Here is a 16,599-nt window from a genome sequence, read left to right on the forward strand (position 1 = left end):
ACGCACTCGTCCAGGTGTCAGTGGTGAGGTGAACCTTGCAGGCAACGGCATTCTTCAAGCTTCGGGTTATTTAGCTGACCACGTGCTCATGCAACTCAGGCACTGCAGAGCGCGCAAAGTGGTAGCGGCTGGGAACCACGTAACGTGGGATGGCCACTGACATCATGCCCTTGAAGCTGTTTGTCTCCACCACTCGATATGGCAGCATTTCGCAGGCCAGAAGCTTGGCTATGCTGGCTGGCTGTTACTGCCACGGCCCGGGGGTCATTTGCTGGCAATTTCCTCTTGTGCTCAAACATCTCAGAGACAGACAACTCAACCGTAGCGCTGCACACCGAAGGGCTGTTGGTTGTTGTGTTTGATGAACACTGGGAGACCTCAAGAGCACTAGTCCGGAAAGTGACAGTGTCAGCATCGTCTGATGTTTGTGAATGTTGTGAACCACGCAATGGCTGGGCTACTGCTGCTGCTGAGGCGGGTCTGGTGGTGAGTCTGGTGAACCCAAGGGAGGCAGTGTTGCTGGTGGTACCCTGTCCTGCCGCGTTTGCCCACAGAGTGGGATGTTTGGATAGAATGTGGCGGCTCATGCTGGTGGTGGAGAGGTTGTTAATACTTTTCCCCCTGCTCAGGCGGGTCTTGCACACCTTGCAAATCGCCATGGTAACATCCTCAGTGCAGTCTTCAAAGAAAGCCCAGACTTTAACTGGCTGAGGACTCGGACCTCGTGCGTGATGTGCTGGTGCTGCTTAACCCACTGCTGGACGCTTGAGAGGTCATCCAAGTAATTATCTGGTCCTGTTGTTTTGGATCTGTGAGGGTTGTTGTCCTGGACAACATGGGCAGTATTGAGTGGGTTTTCTTGGGTGCTCCCCTGTGGCCTGTACGTGAACCGTCAGGGGAAACACCTCTTCCCTTGCCCCTCCCTCTTTCACCGGATTTCTTCCTCATTTCACTTATCCTTAAAGTACACGCTGACTGGCAGCAGTACAGTGGCAGTACAGAAATGCTATACAGTGGTGGGTGAGCGGTGTACCACTATTGTCAGCAGTGACACAGAGCACAATGCTATACAGTGGCGGGTGAGCGGTGTACTACTGTTCCCAGCAGACACAGAGTGGAAGTAAACACAATGCTATATAGTGTGGCTGAGCCGTGTACACAGAGTGGCATTAAACACAATGCTATATAGTCTGCTATATAGTCACCCCGAACAGGGTGATGTTCTGCAGAACCCAAACAGTGGCAAACACTGTTCGCCCAACACTACTGGGAGGGAACGCAGATTTTAGTACCTAAACACACGATACAACATGTTTTCCGGGGTCGGACTCTGAGGCACATACAGATGGTCCCGATCATCATCCTCATCATACAACTCTTCTCCTGAGTCTGACCCACCCACCACCTCTGCCACCCCAACATCCCCAGACACAGACCCCTCATCGTCCTCAACATTAACTTGGGATGCTGGCCTGAGCCAGACCTCCTCCTCCACATCAGGCCCCATCATCTCCTCAATGGCAGCCCTCATTAATCGCTCTGGCGACGGACTGATGGACACAACGTTCTCCTCCGGGGAGGGCTGCTGCTGACCACTGGCTGCTGGGGTGGATGTTATAGCTTGCGTGGGGCGTTGGCTGTTGCTGTTGTTGGGAGTGCTGCTCACAGCGGAGGTCTCTGGGGAACTCATGTTGAGCTCATATAGTGGTTGACGGTGAGTGGAGTATTACTGATCCCAGCAATATACACACTGACTGGCAGAGTACGCAATGCTATATAGTGTGGCTGAGCGGTGTACACAGAGTGGCAGTAAACACAATGCTATATAGTCTGGCTGAGCGAGCGGTGTACTACTGTTCCCAGCAGAATCAGAGTGGCAGTAAACAATGGTATATAGTCTGGCTGAGCGGTGTACATAGAGTGTCAGTAAACAATGGTATATAGTCTGGCTGAGCGAGCGGTGTACTACTGTTCCCAGCAGAATCAGAGTGGCAGTAAACAATGGTATATAGTCTGGCTGAGCGGTGTACACAGAGTGTCAGTAAACAATGGTATATAGTCTGGCTGAGCGGTGTACACACAATGCTATATAGTCTGCTATATAGTGTCAGTAAACAATGGTATATAGTCTGGCTGAGCGAGCGGTGTACTACTGTTCCCAGCAGAATCAGAGTGGCAGTAAACAATGGTATATAGTCTGGCTGAGCGGTGTACACAGAGTGTCAGTAAACAATGGTATATAGTCTGGCTGAGCGAGCGGTGTACTACTGTTCCCAGCAGAATCAGAGTGGCAGTAAACAATGGTATATAGTCTGGCTGAGCGGTGTACACAGAGTGTCAGTAAACAATGGTATATAGTCTGGCTGAGCGGTGTACACACAATGCTATATAGTCTGCTATATAGTGTCAGTAAACAATGGTATATAGTCTGGCTGAGCGAGCGGTGTACTACTGTTCCCAGCAGAATCAGAGTGGCAGTAAACAATGGTATATAGTCTGGCTGAGCGGTGTACACAGAGTGTCAGTAAACAATGGTATATAGTCTGGCTGAGCGGTGTACACAGAGTGTCAGTAAACAATGGTATATAGTCTGGCTGAGCGGTGTACACAGAGTGGCAGTAAACACAATGCTATATACTCTGGCTGAGCGAGCGGTGTACTACTGTTCCCAGCAGACACAGAACAGTAAACAGAATGCTATATAGTGTGGCTGAGCGAGCGGTGTACCACTATTCCCAGCAGACACAGAACAGTAAACAGAATGCTATATAGTGTGGCTGAGCGAGCGGTGTACCACTATTCCCAGCAGACACAGAACAGTAAACAGAATGCTATATAGTGTGGCTGAGCGAGCGGTGTACCACTATTCCAAGCAGACACAGAACAGTGAACAGAATGCTATATAGTGTGGCTGAGCGAGCGGTGTACCACTATTCCCAGCAGACACAGAGTGGCAGTAAACAGAATGCTATACAGTGTGGCTGAGCGAGGTACACAGAGTGGCAGTAAACAGAATGCTATATAGTGTGGCTGAGCAAGCGGTGTACTACTATTCCCAGCAGACACAGAGTGGCAGTAAACAGAATGCTATATAGTGTGGCTGAGCGAGGTACACAGAGTGGCAGTAAACAGAATGCTATATAGTGTGGCTGAGCAAGCGGTGTACTACTGTTCCCAGCAGTGACACAATGACAGGGGGGACCCTGGCTAGCGTGGCTGGAGCGCGAACTACCCTGCCTGCCTACCCAAAGCTAAACCCACAGACAAATGGCGGAGATATGACGTGGTTCGGGTATTTATTTACCCGAACCACGTGACCGTTCGGCCAATCAGAGCGCGTTCGGGTCCGAACCACGTGACCCGTTCGGCCAATCACAGCGCTAGCCGAACGTTCGGGGAACGTTCGGCCATGCGCTCTTAGTTCGGCCATGTGGCCGAACGGTTTGGCCGAGCACCGTCAGGTGTTCGGCCGAACTCGAACATCACCCGAACAGGGTGATGTTCTGCAGAACCCGAACAGTGGCGAACACTGTTCGCCCAACACTAGTTATCACGCCTAAAAGACTTTAGGCGTGATAAGCCGTGCAAAGCTGAGTTAGCATCCGCTTTTGCTCTTTATCGCGTGCAGTTTTGCGCGTGCAATCGCGCAATTCCGCGTGCAGTGCCCATAGGCTTTAATGGGCACATCGCGCGAACTGCACTGTGCGCCGGGCGATTGCGCGGAACCTCGCGCGAGTTTCATTTTATCACGCCTAAACTGAGTTTAGGCGTGATACAGGGGTTTTCACAGGTGTGCAAACACTTTGCACCGCTTTGTGAATCAGGCCCATAGAGTGCGACTGGTTGCTAAGGGCAATCACCGCACCCAGAGACAGCGTTAAAGAGGAACTTCAGCGTAAACAGACATACTGTCATTAAGTTACATTTGTTATATTAATTAAAATAATAATAGATAGGTAATATAAGGTCTTAGCCACCCTGTTTTAAAAGAACAGGCAAATGTTTATGATTTCATGAGGGCAGCCATCTTTGTGGTTGAAAGGAGGTGACAGAGAGCATGGGACACAGTTCCAACTGTCCTGTGTCTTGATCACCCCTCCCAGTTGCGTACGCTAGGCAATGAGAACAACATAAAAAATCTCATCATGCTTTGCATAGCATCAGGGGAAAAATACCCGGGCAGATTTCTTTAATGGGGCGAAGCTTAGCTTCTGTGCAGCTAAAAATGAGGCTTGGGTAAGAAAAACAAAGTTCTCATGCTGTGAAACTGTTAAAGAAACACCAACCTTTTCAGTGCTGTTGAGTAGATTTTTAGTCTTGAGGTTCACTTTAAAGAGCGAGAAACCAAGGCTCAAAACATCCGGTGCTCTCCTATAAACAGGACCGGATTTACCTCACAGGAGCCTATAGGCACAGATGTCCTGGCACTCTAGACTCCACCCTCCATGAACCTACAAAGCCCCCACAGAACTGCATCGCAAGTGTGCTGGCTGGCCCAGCAGTCACTCCTCCCTTACTTCCCTTGGCCATCATAGGTACCCCTTAGTATTAGGTAGACAGAAGAACCCTCAGTATTAACCACTTGAGGGCCTTAAAGAGAAACTCCAACCTAGAATTGAACTTTATCCCAATCAGTAGCTGATACCCCCTTTTACATGAGAAATATAATGATTTTCACAAACAGACCATCAGGGGGCACTGTATGACTGATTTTGTGCTGAAACCCCTCCCACAAGAAGCTCTGAGTACCGCGGTACTCTGGGCAAACTGCCACAATGTAACAATGTTCACAGACAGGAAATGGCTGTTTACAGCTGTCTGTAACAGCCAGAACAGCTAGAAACAGCTACATAACCTGTCCACAGTAACAATGTCACCATGTAATACATGTCAGAATGTGAATCTGGGAGAGGAAAGATTTTACAATGAGCAAACACTGACTAAATCATCTATACATAATTATGGTAAAAAATGAAGCACTTTTTTTACTACATTATTTTCACTGGAGTTCCTCTTTAAGGACCAGAGCCTTTTTTCCATTCAGACCACTGCATAAAAGTTCATAGAAGATTTTTTTTTTTTTTGTCACAAGTTAGCGGTTTTTGTGAAAAAACCAATTAAAATCAATTTCCGCTTACTTGTGACAAAAAATAAAATCTTGTATGAACTCACCATACTCCTAACGGAATACCTAGGGGTGTCTTCTTTCTAAAATGGGGTCATTTGTGGGGTTCCTATACTGCCCTGGCATTTTAGGGGCCCTAAACCGTGGGGAGTAGTTTTGAAACCAAATGTCGCAAAATGACCTGTGAAATCCTAAAGGTACTCATTGGACTTTGGGCCCCTTAGCGCAGTTAGGGTGCAAAAAAGTGCCACACATGTGGTATCGCCATACTCAGGAGAAGTAGTATAATGTGTTTTGGGGTGTATTTTTACACATACCCATGCTGAGTGGGAGAAATATCTCTGTAAATAGACAATTGTGTGTAAAAAAATTCTCCCACCCAGCATGGGTATGTATAAAAATACACCCCAAAACACATTATACTACTTCTTCTGAGTACGGCGATACCACATGTGTGACACTTTTTTGCAACCTAGGTGCGCTAAGGGGCCTAACGTCCTATTCACAGGTCATTTTGAGGCATTTTTTTTTTACACAAGTTAGCGGAAAATGATACTTTGTGAAAAAAAAAATACAAATCAATTTCCGCTAACTTGTGACAAAAAATAAAATCTTCTATGAACTCATCATACACCTAACAGAATACCTTGGGGTGTCTTCTTTCTAAAATGGGGTCACTTGTGGGGTTCCTATACTGCCCTGGCATTTTAGGGGCCCTAAACCGTGAGGAGTAGTCTGGAAACCAAATGCCGCAAAATGACCCTTGAAATCCTAAAGGTACTCATTGGACTTTGGGCCCCTTAGCGCAGTTAGGGTGCAAAAAAGTGTCACACATGTGGTATCGCCGTACTCAGGAGAAGTAGTATAATGTGTTTTGTGGTGTATTTTTACATATAACCATGCTGGGTGGGAGAAATATCTCTGTAAATGACACATTTTTGATTTTTTTTAAACACAATTGTCCATTTACAGAGAGATTTCTCCCACCCAGCATGGGTATGTGTAAAAATACACCACAAAACACATTATACTACTTCTCCTGAGTACGGTGATACCACATGTGTGACACTTTTTTGCACCCTAACTGCGCTAAGGGGCCCAACGTCCTATTCACAGGTCATTTTGAGGCATTTGTGTTCTAGACTACTCCTCACGGTTTAGGGCCCCTAAAATGCCAGGGCAGCAGTGGTGCTCAGCAGAGCTCGAATATTCGAGTAGCTCGAATATTCGAGCTCTTTTTCAGCTATTCGAGCTCGGTATTCGAGCTCCGAATAGCTGGAGCTATTCGAATGGGCTATCCGAGTACACTCGAATAGCCCATTCACTATTCGAGCTATTCGAGCAACTCGGCGCTATTCGAGCTCGGTACCGAGCTCGAATAGCGTCATAGCCCAGATTGATGTCCTTAGAGCCAATCAGAGGGCTCCCAGGCCCTCTGACGGCAGCCAATCACAGAGGGGGACCCTGGCCAGCCCCTACCCTATAAATAGCGGCCGCCATGTTCCGTTTCTCCATGCTTGCCTGAGACTTGTACAGAGAGAGAGTTGCTCCTTTGTGCTTTGGCTTAGCAAGTGCTCTATTGTGATCATTTACCTAGCGTTTTTGCTCACCTACACCTGCCATATACACCTATATTGTTGTTAGTTAGATAGACATTGTATTTTAGTTAGTAGCTTGTGTGTTACATTAGAGACAGGCAGCTGCTGCAAGCTTACAGGTTTAGGCCTCAGGGGGGCCTTGCCTCTGTGGGCAGCTGTCCTCTGTTTATTTCTCTCATCTATACCAGTATTTCTGCTGTCCTTTACTAATAGTATTGTAGTTATACTGTACTAGGAGTAGGACACTCACTGACTGTCACTGTTTATAGGCTACTAGCTAGCTCCTGCGTGTGTGCACTCACTCACTGTCTGTGTGTACACACACTCTATTTCCTTCTGATTACTGATAGATTATTGTTAGTTAGTTGTACTTACTTACTACTTACTCTTACTGTACCCGTAGGGACACTCACTGTCACTGTTCATATAGGCTACTAGCTCCTGCGTGTGCGCACTGCACTCACTGTCTGAGTGTACACACACAACACACACTCTATTTCCTTCTGATCGCTGATTGATTATTGTAATTAGTTAGTTCTACTTACTGTTGCTACTTACTCTTACTGTACTAGGAGTCTAGGACACTCAGTCACTGTCCATAGGCTACTAGCTCCTGCGTGCGTGCACTCACTGTCTGAGTGTACACACACCCACACTCCATTTCCTTCTGATCGCTGATTGATTATTGTAATTAGTTAGTTCTACTTACTGTTACTACTTACTCTTACTGTACTAGGAGTCTAGGACACTCAGTCACTGTGTTCATAGGCTACTAGCTCCTGCGTGCGTGCACTCACTGTCTGAGTGTACACACACCCACACTCCATTTCCTTCTGATCGCTGATTGATTATTGTAATTAGATAGTTCTACTTACTGTTACTACTTACTCTTACTGTACTAGGAGTCTAGGACACTCAGTCACTGTCCATAGGCTACTAGCTCCTGCGTGCGTGCACTCACTGTCTGAGTGTACACACACCCACACTCCATTTCCTTCTGATCGCTGATTGATTATCGTAATTAGTTAGTTGTACTTACTGTTACTACTTACTCTTACTGTACTAGGAGTCTAGGACACTCAGTCACTGTGTTCATAGGCTACTAGCTCCTGCGTGCGTGCACTCACTGTCTGAGTGTACACACACCCACACTCCATTTCCTTCTGATCGCTGATTGATTATTGTAATTAGTTAGTTCTACTTACTGTTACTACTTACTCTTACTGTACTAGGAGTCTAGGACACTCAGTCACTGTGTTCATAGGCTACTAGCTCCTGCGTGCGTGCACTCACTGTCTGAGTGTACACACACCCACACTCCATTTCCTTCTGATCGCTGATTGATTATTGTAATTAGTTAGTTCTACTTACTGTTACTACTTACTCTTACTGTACTAGGAGTCTAGGACACTCAGTCACTGTGTTCATAGGCTACTAGCTCCTGCGTGCGTGCACTCACTGTCTGAGTGTACACACACCCACACTCCATTTCCTTCTGATCGCTGATTGATTATTGTAATTAGTTAGTTCTACTTACTGTTACTACTTACTCTTACTGTACTAGGAGTCTAGGACACTCAGTCACTGTGTTCATAGGCTACTAGCTCCTGCGTGCGTGCACTCACTGTCTGAGTGTACACACACCCACACTCCATTTCCTTCTGATCGCTGATTGATTATTGTAATTAGTTAGTTCTACTTACTGTTACTACTTACTCTTACTGTACTAGGAGTCTAGGACACTCAGTCACTGTGTTCATAGGCTACTAGCTCCTGCGTGCGTGCACTCACTGTCTGAGTGTACACACACCCACACTCCATTTCCTTCTGATCGCTGATTGATTATTGTAATTAGTTAGTTCTACTTACTGTTACTACTTACTCTTACTGTACTAGGAGTCTAGGACACTCAGTCACTGTCCATAGGCTACTAGCTCCTGCGTGCGTGCACTCACTGTCTGAGTGTACACACACCCACACTCCATTTCCTTCTGATCGCTGATTGATTATTGTAATTAGTTAGTTCTACTTACTGTTACTACTTACTCTTACTGTACTAGGAGTCTAGGACACTCAGTCACTGTGTTCATAGGCTACTAGCTCCTGCGTGCGTGCACTCACTGTCTGAGTGTACACACACCCACACTCCATTTCCTTCTGATCGCTGATTGATTATTGTAATTAGTTAGTTCTACTTACTGTTACTACTTACTCTTACTGTACTAGGAGTCTAGGACACTCAGTCACTGTCCATAGGCTACTAGCTCCTGCGTGCGTGCACTCACTGTCTGAGTGTACACACACCCACACTCCATTTCCTTCTGATCGCTGATTGATTATCGTAATTAGTTAGTTGTACTTACTGTTACTACTTACTCTTACTGTACTAGGAGTCTAGGACACTCAGTCACTGTGTTCATAGGCTACTAGCTCCTGCGTGCGTGCACTCACTGTCTGAGTGTACACACACCCACACTCCATTTCCTTCTGATCGCTGATTGATTATTGTAATTAGTTAGTTCTACTTACTGTTACTACTTACTCTTACTGTACTAGGAGTCTAGGACACTCAGTCACTGTGTTCATAGGCTACTAGCTCCTGCGTGCGTGCACTCACTGTCTGAGTGTACACACACCCACACTCCATTTCCTTCTGATCGCTGATTGATTATTGTAATTAGTTAGTTCTACTTACTGTTACTACTTACTCTTACTGTACTAGGAGTCTAGGACACTCAGTCACTGTGTTCATAGGCTACTAGCTCCTGCGTGCGTGCACTCACTGTCTGAGTGTACACACACCCACACTCCATTTCCTTCTGATCGCTGATTGATTATTGTAATTAGTTAGTTCTACTTACTGTTACTACTTACTCTTACTGTACTAGGAGTCTAGGACACTCAGTCACTGTGTTCATAGGCTACTAGCTCCTGCGTGCGTGCACTCACTGTCTGAGTGTACACACACCCACACTCCATTTCCTTCTGATCGCTGATTGATTATTGTAATTAGTTAGTTCTACTTACTGTTACTACTTACTCTTACTGTACTAGGAGTCTAGGACACTCAGTCACTGTGTTCATAGGCTACTAGCTCCTGCGTGCGTGCGTGCACTCACTGTCTGAGTGTACACACACCCACACTCCATTTCCTTCTGATCGCTGATTGATTATTGTAATTAGTTAGTTCTACTTATTGTTACTACTTACTCTTACTGTACTAGGAGTCTAGGACACTCAGTCACTGTGTTCATAGGCTACTAGCTCCTGCGTGCGTGCACTCACTGTCTGAGTGTACACACACCCACACTCCATTTCCTTCTGATCGCTGATTGATTATTGTAATTAGTTAGTTCTACTTACTGTTACTACTTACTCTTACTGTACTAGGAGTCTAGGACACTCAGTCACTGTGTTCATAGGCTACTAGCTCCTGCGTGCGTGCACTCACTGTCTGAGTGTACACACACTAAATTTACTTGTGATTACTACTGATTATTGTAACTGCTAGTTGTACTTCCTGACTGTTACTACTTACTTACTGTACTAGGGAACACTCACTCAGTCACCTCACCAACCAACCCACTCCATTAAAGTACCCCACTTTTCACCCGCCCTTTTACAAAACTTTTGTCTATACGCCCAAAACATTTAAGATGTCTGGAAGTGGCAGCCAGCGCGGTTTGGGCAAGGGGAAGGGCAGCAAGGGAATCAGGAGGAGAGGGAGCAGCATTGTGGCAAGCCGCGGCCGCGGGCGCGCCACCATGCACAGTTCCGCAGCAGCAGCAGCAGCGTCAGTGGCTAACATTCCTCCCATAGCCACTGGCCGTGGACGCCTTGGGCGCCGCCCAGCAGGAGCATCTGCAACTCACGCTGCAGAGACACAGCAGCAGCAGCGTGTAGCACCTGCTCCCATTTTCCTCCAGCCGGGTCGGAAACGTCCCATTGAGGAAAAGGATGCAGACACTGTGGTGCAACTCATGACGGAGGATGAGCAGCCCGCCATCAGCTCTGCATCCGAGGCCTCCACCCTCACCACCACCACCACCCCTGTTCGCAGCAGCCGCCCAGCAGGGTCTGGGGAGGAGGCCAGTTCACCGTCACTCGCCGACCTGTCATTCAGCAGTCTTTTGACCCCAGGCATCATGAGTAAATTGTCTGCTGTTGTTGGCGATCTTGAGGAGGAGATGCTGATGGGCACTTTGGGGGATGAGGGATTGGACAGCAAGACTGTGGCGACAGTCAAGCAGCCCATCCATGCATCAGGAGTAGTGTTGGGCGAACATCTAGATGTTCGGGTTCGGGCCGAACAGGCCGAACATGGCCGCGATGTTCGGGTGTTCGACCCGAACTCCGAACATAATGGAAGTCAATGGGGACCCGAACTTTTGTGGTTTGTAAAGCCTCCTTACATGCTACATACCCCAAATTTACAGGGTATGTGCACCTTGGGAGTGGGTACAAGAGGAAAAAAATTTTAGCAAAAAGAGCTTATAGTTTTTGAGAAAATCGATTTTAAAGTTTCAAAGGGAAAACTGTCTTTTAAATGCGGGAAATGTCTGTTTTCTTTGCACAGGTAACATGCTTTTTGTCGGCATGCAGTCATAAATGTAATACATATAAGAGGTTCCAGGAAAAGGGACCGGTAATGCTAACCCAGCAGCAGCACACGTGATGGAACAGGAGGAGGGTGGCGCAGGAGGAGAAGGCCACGCTTTGAGACACAACAACCCAGGCCTTGCATGAGGACAAGAAGCGTGCGGATAGCATGCTTTGTACCACCATGCAGTCATAAATGTAATAAAGATAAGTGGTTCAATAAACAGGGACCACGCGGCAACGCTAACCCAGCAGCAGCACACGTGATGGAACAGGAGGAGGCGCAGGAGGAGAAGGCCACGCTTTGTGAGACACAACAACCCAGGCCTTGCATGAGGACAAAAAGCGTGCGGATAGCATGCTTTGTACCGCCATGTAGTCATAAATGTAATAAAGATAAGAGGTTCAATAAACAGGGACCACGCGGCAACGCTAACCCAGCAGCAGCAGCAGCAGCAGCACACGTGATGGAACAGGAGGAGGCGCAGGAGGAGAAGGCCACGCTTTGTGAGACACAACAACCCAGGCCTTGCATGAGGACAAAAAGCGTGCGGATAGCATGCTTTGTACCGCCATGTAGTCATAAATGTAATAAAGATAAGAGGTTCCATAAACAGGGACCGGCAACGGTAACCCAGCAGCAGCAGCAGCAGCAGCAGCACACGTGATGGAACAGGAGGAGGCGCAGGAGGAGAAGGCCACGCTTTGTGAGACACAACAACCCAGGCCTTGCATGAGGACAAAAAGCGTGCGGATAGCATGCTTTGTACCGCCATGTAGTCATAAATGTAATAAAGATAAGAGGTTCCATAAACAGGGACCGGCAACGGTAACCCAGCAGCAGCAGCAGCAGCAGCAGCACACGTGATGGAACAGGAGGAGGCGCAGGAGGAGAAGGCCGCGCTTTGTGAGACACAACAACCCAGGCCTTGCATGAGGACAAAAAGCGTGCGGATAGCATGCTTTGTACCGCCATGTAGTCATAAATGTAATAAAGATAAGAGGTTCCATAAACAGGGACCGGCAACGGTAACCCAGCAGCAGCAGCAGCAGCACACGTGATGGAACAGGAGGAGACGCAGGAGGAGAAGGCCACGCTTTGTGAGACACAACAACCCAGGCCTTGCATGAGGACAAAAAGCGTGCGGATATAGCAGCAATGCTTTTTGCCGCCATGCAGTCATAAATGTAATACAGATTAGAGGTTCAATAAACAGGGACCGGAAACGCTAAACCATCCCAGATGTTCATCGGTCATGTTACTTGGTTGGGGTCCAGGAGTGTTGCGTAGTCGTTTCCAATCCAGGATTGATTCATTTTAATTTGAGTCAGACGGTCTGCATTTTCTGTGGAGAGGCGGATACGCCGATCTGTGATGATGCCTCCGGCAGCACTGAAACAGCGTTCCGACATAACGCTGGCTGCCGGGCAAGCCAGCACCTCTATTGCGTACATTGCCAGTTCGTGCCAGGTGTCTAGCTTCATGCCCGGTTTCAGGTCCAGCGGTGCCAGCCACAAATCCGTCTGTTCCTTTATTCCCCTCCAAATTTCCTCCCCTGTGTGCTGCTTATCCCCAAGGCAGATCAGCTTCAGCAACGCTTGCTGACGCATGCCAACAGCTGTGCTGCACTGCTTCCACGATCCTACTGCTGCTGGTGCTGGGTTAGCATTTCCGGATGAGGTACAGCTTTGAGATGCGTTGGAGGAGAAGGAGTCAGAGAGGTAGGTGCTGCTGTTGTTATCCAGCTGTTTGCGGCGTGGGCAACACCCGCGCCGTAGCAGGTGAGGAATCGCTGCCAGGCTCCACAAGGTTCACCCAGTGCGCGGTAAGGGAGATGTATCGACCCTGGCCGAACGCACTCGTCCAGGTGTCAGTGGTGAGGTGAACCTTGCAGGCAACGGCATTCTTCAAGCTTCGGGTTATTTAGCTGACCACGTGCTCATGCAACTCAGGCACTGCAGAGCGCGCAAAGTGGTAGCGGCTGGGAACCACGTAACGTGGGATGGCCACTGACATCATGCCCTTGAAGCTGTTTGTCTCCACCACTCGATATGGCAGCATTTCGCAGGCCAGAAGCTTGGCTATGCTGGCTGGCTGTTACTGCCACGGCCCGGGGGTCATTTGCTGGCAATTTCCTCTTGTGCTCAAACATCTCAGAGACAGACAACTCAACCGTAGCGCTGCACACCGAAGGGCTGTTGGTTGTTGTGTTTGATGAACACTGGGAGACCTCAAGAGCACTAGTCCGGAAAGTGACAGTGTCAGCATCGTCTGATGTTTGTGAATGTTGTGAACCACGCAATGGCTGGGCTACTGCTGCTGCTGAGGCGGGTCTGGTGGTGAGTCTGGTGAACCCAAGGGAGGCAGTGTTGCTGGTGGTACCCTGTCCTGCCGCGTTTGCCCACAGAGTGGGATGTTTGGATAGAATGTGGCGGCTCATGCTGGTGGTGGAGAGGTTGTTAATACTTTTCCCCCTGCTCAGGCGGGTCTTGCACACCTTGCAAATCGCCATGGTAACATCCTCAGTGCAGTCTTCAAAGAAAGCCCAGACTTTAACTGGCTGAGGACTCGGACCTCGTGCGTGATGTGCTGGTGCTGCTTAACCCACTGCTGGACGCTTGAGAGGTCATCCAAGTAATTATCTGGTCCTGTTCTTTTGGATCTGTGAGGGTTGTTGTCCTGGACAACATGGGCAGTATTGAGTGGGTTTTCTTGGGTGCTCCCCTGTGGCCTGTACGTGAACCGTCAGGGGAAACACCTCTTCCCTTGCCCCTCCCTCTTTCACCGGATTTCTTCCTCATTTCACTTATCCTTAAAGTACACGCTGACTGGCAGCAGTACAGTGGCAGTACAGAAATGCTATACAGTGGTGGGTGAGCGGTGTACCACTATTGTCAGCAGTGACACAGAGCACAATGCTATACAGTGGCGGGTGAGCGGTGTACTACTGTTCCCAGCAGACACAGAGTGGAAGTAAACACAATGCTATATAGTGTGGCTGAGCCGTGTACACAGAGTGGCATTAAACACAATGCTATATAGTCTGCTATATAGTCACCCCGAACAGGGTGATGTTCTGCAGAACCCAAACAGTGGCAAACACTGTTCGCCCAACACTACTGGGAGGGAACGCAGATTTTAGTACCTAAACACACGATACAACATGTTTTCCGGGGTCGGACTCTGAGGCACATACAGATGGTCCCGATCATCATCCTCATCATACAACTCTTCTCCTGAGTCTGACCCACCCACCACCTCTGCCACCCCAACATCCCCAGACACAGACCCCTCATCGTCCTCAACATTAACTTGGGATGCTGGCCTGAGTCAGACCTCCTCCTCCACATCAGGCCCCATCATCTCCTCAATGGCAGCCCTCATTAATCGCTCTGGCGACGGACTGATGGACACAACGTTCTCCTCCGGGGAGGGCTGCTGCTGACCACTGGCTGCTGGGGTGGATGTTATAGCTTGCGTGGGGCGTTGGCTGTTGCTGTTGTTGGGAGTGCTGCTCACAGCGGAGGTCTCTGGGGAACTCATGTTGAGCTCATATAGTGGTTGACGGTGAGTGGAGTATTACTGATCCCAGCAATATACACACTGACTGGCAGAGTACGCAATGCTATATAGTGTGGCTGAGCGGTGTACACAGAGTGGCAGTAAACACAATGCTATATAGTCTGGCTGAGCGAGCGGTGTACTACTGTTCCCAGCAGAATCAGAGTGGCAGTAAACAATGGTATATAGTCTGGCTGAGCGGTGTACATAGAGTGTCAGTAAACAATGGTATATAGTCTGGCTGAGCGAGCGGTGTACTACTGTTCCCAGCAGAATCAGAGTGGCAGTAAACAATGGTATATAGTCTGGCTGAGCGGTGTACACAGAGTGTCAGTAAACAATGGTATATAGTCTAGCTGAGCGGTGTACACACAATGCTATATAGTCTGCTATATAGTGTCAGTAAACAATGGTATATAGTCTGGCTGAGCGAGCGGGGTACTACTGTTCCCAGCAGAATCAGAGTGGCAGTAAACAATGGTATATAGTCTGGCTGAGCGGTGTACACAGAGTGTCAGTAAACAATGGTATATAGTCTGGCTGAGCGAGCGGTGTACTACTGTTCCCAGCAGAATCAGAGTGGCAGTAAACAATAGTATATAGTCTGGCTGAGCGGTGTACACAGAGTGTCAGTAAACAATGGTATATAGTCTGGCTGAGCGGTGTACACACAATGCTATATAGTCTGCTATATAGTGTCAGTAAACAATGGTATATAGTCTGGCTGAGCGAGCGGTGTACTACTGTTCCCAGCAGAATCAGAGTGGCAGTAAACAATGGTATATAGTCTGGCTGAGCGGTGTACATAGAGTGTCAGTAAACAATGGTATATAGTCTGGCTGAGCGAGCGGTGTACTACTGTTCCCAGCAGAATCAGAGTGGCAGTAAACAATGGTATATAGTCTGGCTGAGCGGTGTACACAGAGTGTCAGTAAACAATGGTATATAGTCTGGCTGAGCGGTGTACACACAATGCTATATAGTCTGCTATATAGTGTCAGTAAACAATGGTATATAGTCTGGCTGAGCGAGCGGTGTACTACTGTTCCCAGCAGAATCAGAGTGGCAGTAAACAATGGTATATAGTCTGGCTGAGCGGTGTACACAGAGTGTCAGTAAACAATGGTATATAGTCTGGCTGAGCGAGCGGTGTACTACTGTTCCCAGCAGAATCAGAGTGGCAGTAAACAATGGTATATAGTCTGGCTGAGCGGTGTACACAGAGTGTCAGTAAACAATGGTATATAGTCTGGCTGAGCGGTGTACACACAATGCTATATAGTCTGCTATATAGTGTCAGTAAACAATGGTATATAGTCTGGCTGAGCGAGCGGTGTACTACTGTTCCCAGCAGAATCAGAGTGGCAGTAAACAATGGTATATAGTCTGGCTGAGCGGTGTACACAGAGTTTCAGTAAACAATGGTATATAGTCTGGCTGAGCGGTGTACACAGAGTGTCAGTAAACAATGGTATATAGTCTGGCTGAGCGGTGTACACAGAGTGGCAGTAAACAATGGTATATAGTCTGGCTGAGCGGTGTACACAGAGTGTCAGTAAACAATGGTATATAGTCTGGCTGAGCGGTGTACACAGAGTGGCAGTAAACACAATGCTATATACTCTGGCTGAGCGAGCGGTGTACTACTGTTCCCAGCAGACACAGAACAGTAAACAGAATGCTATATAGTGTGGCTGAGCGAGCGGTGTACCACT

This window comes from Hyperolius riggenbachi, chromosome 6, assembly GCF_040937935.1.
Source record: "Hyperolius riggenbachi isolate aHypRig1 chromosome 6, aHypRig1.pri, whole genome shotgun sequence".
NCBI lineage: Eukaryota > Metazoa > Chordata > Amphibia > Anura > Hyperoliidae > Hyperolius > Hyperolius riggenbachi.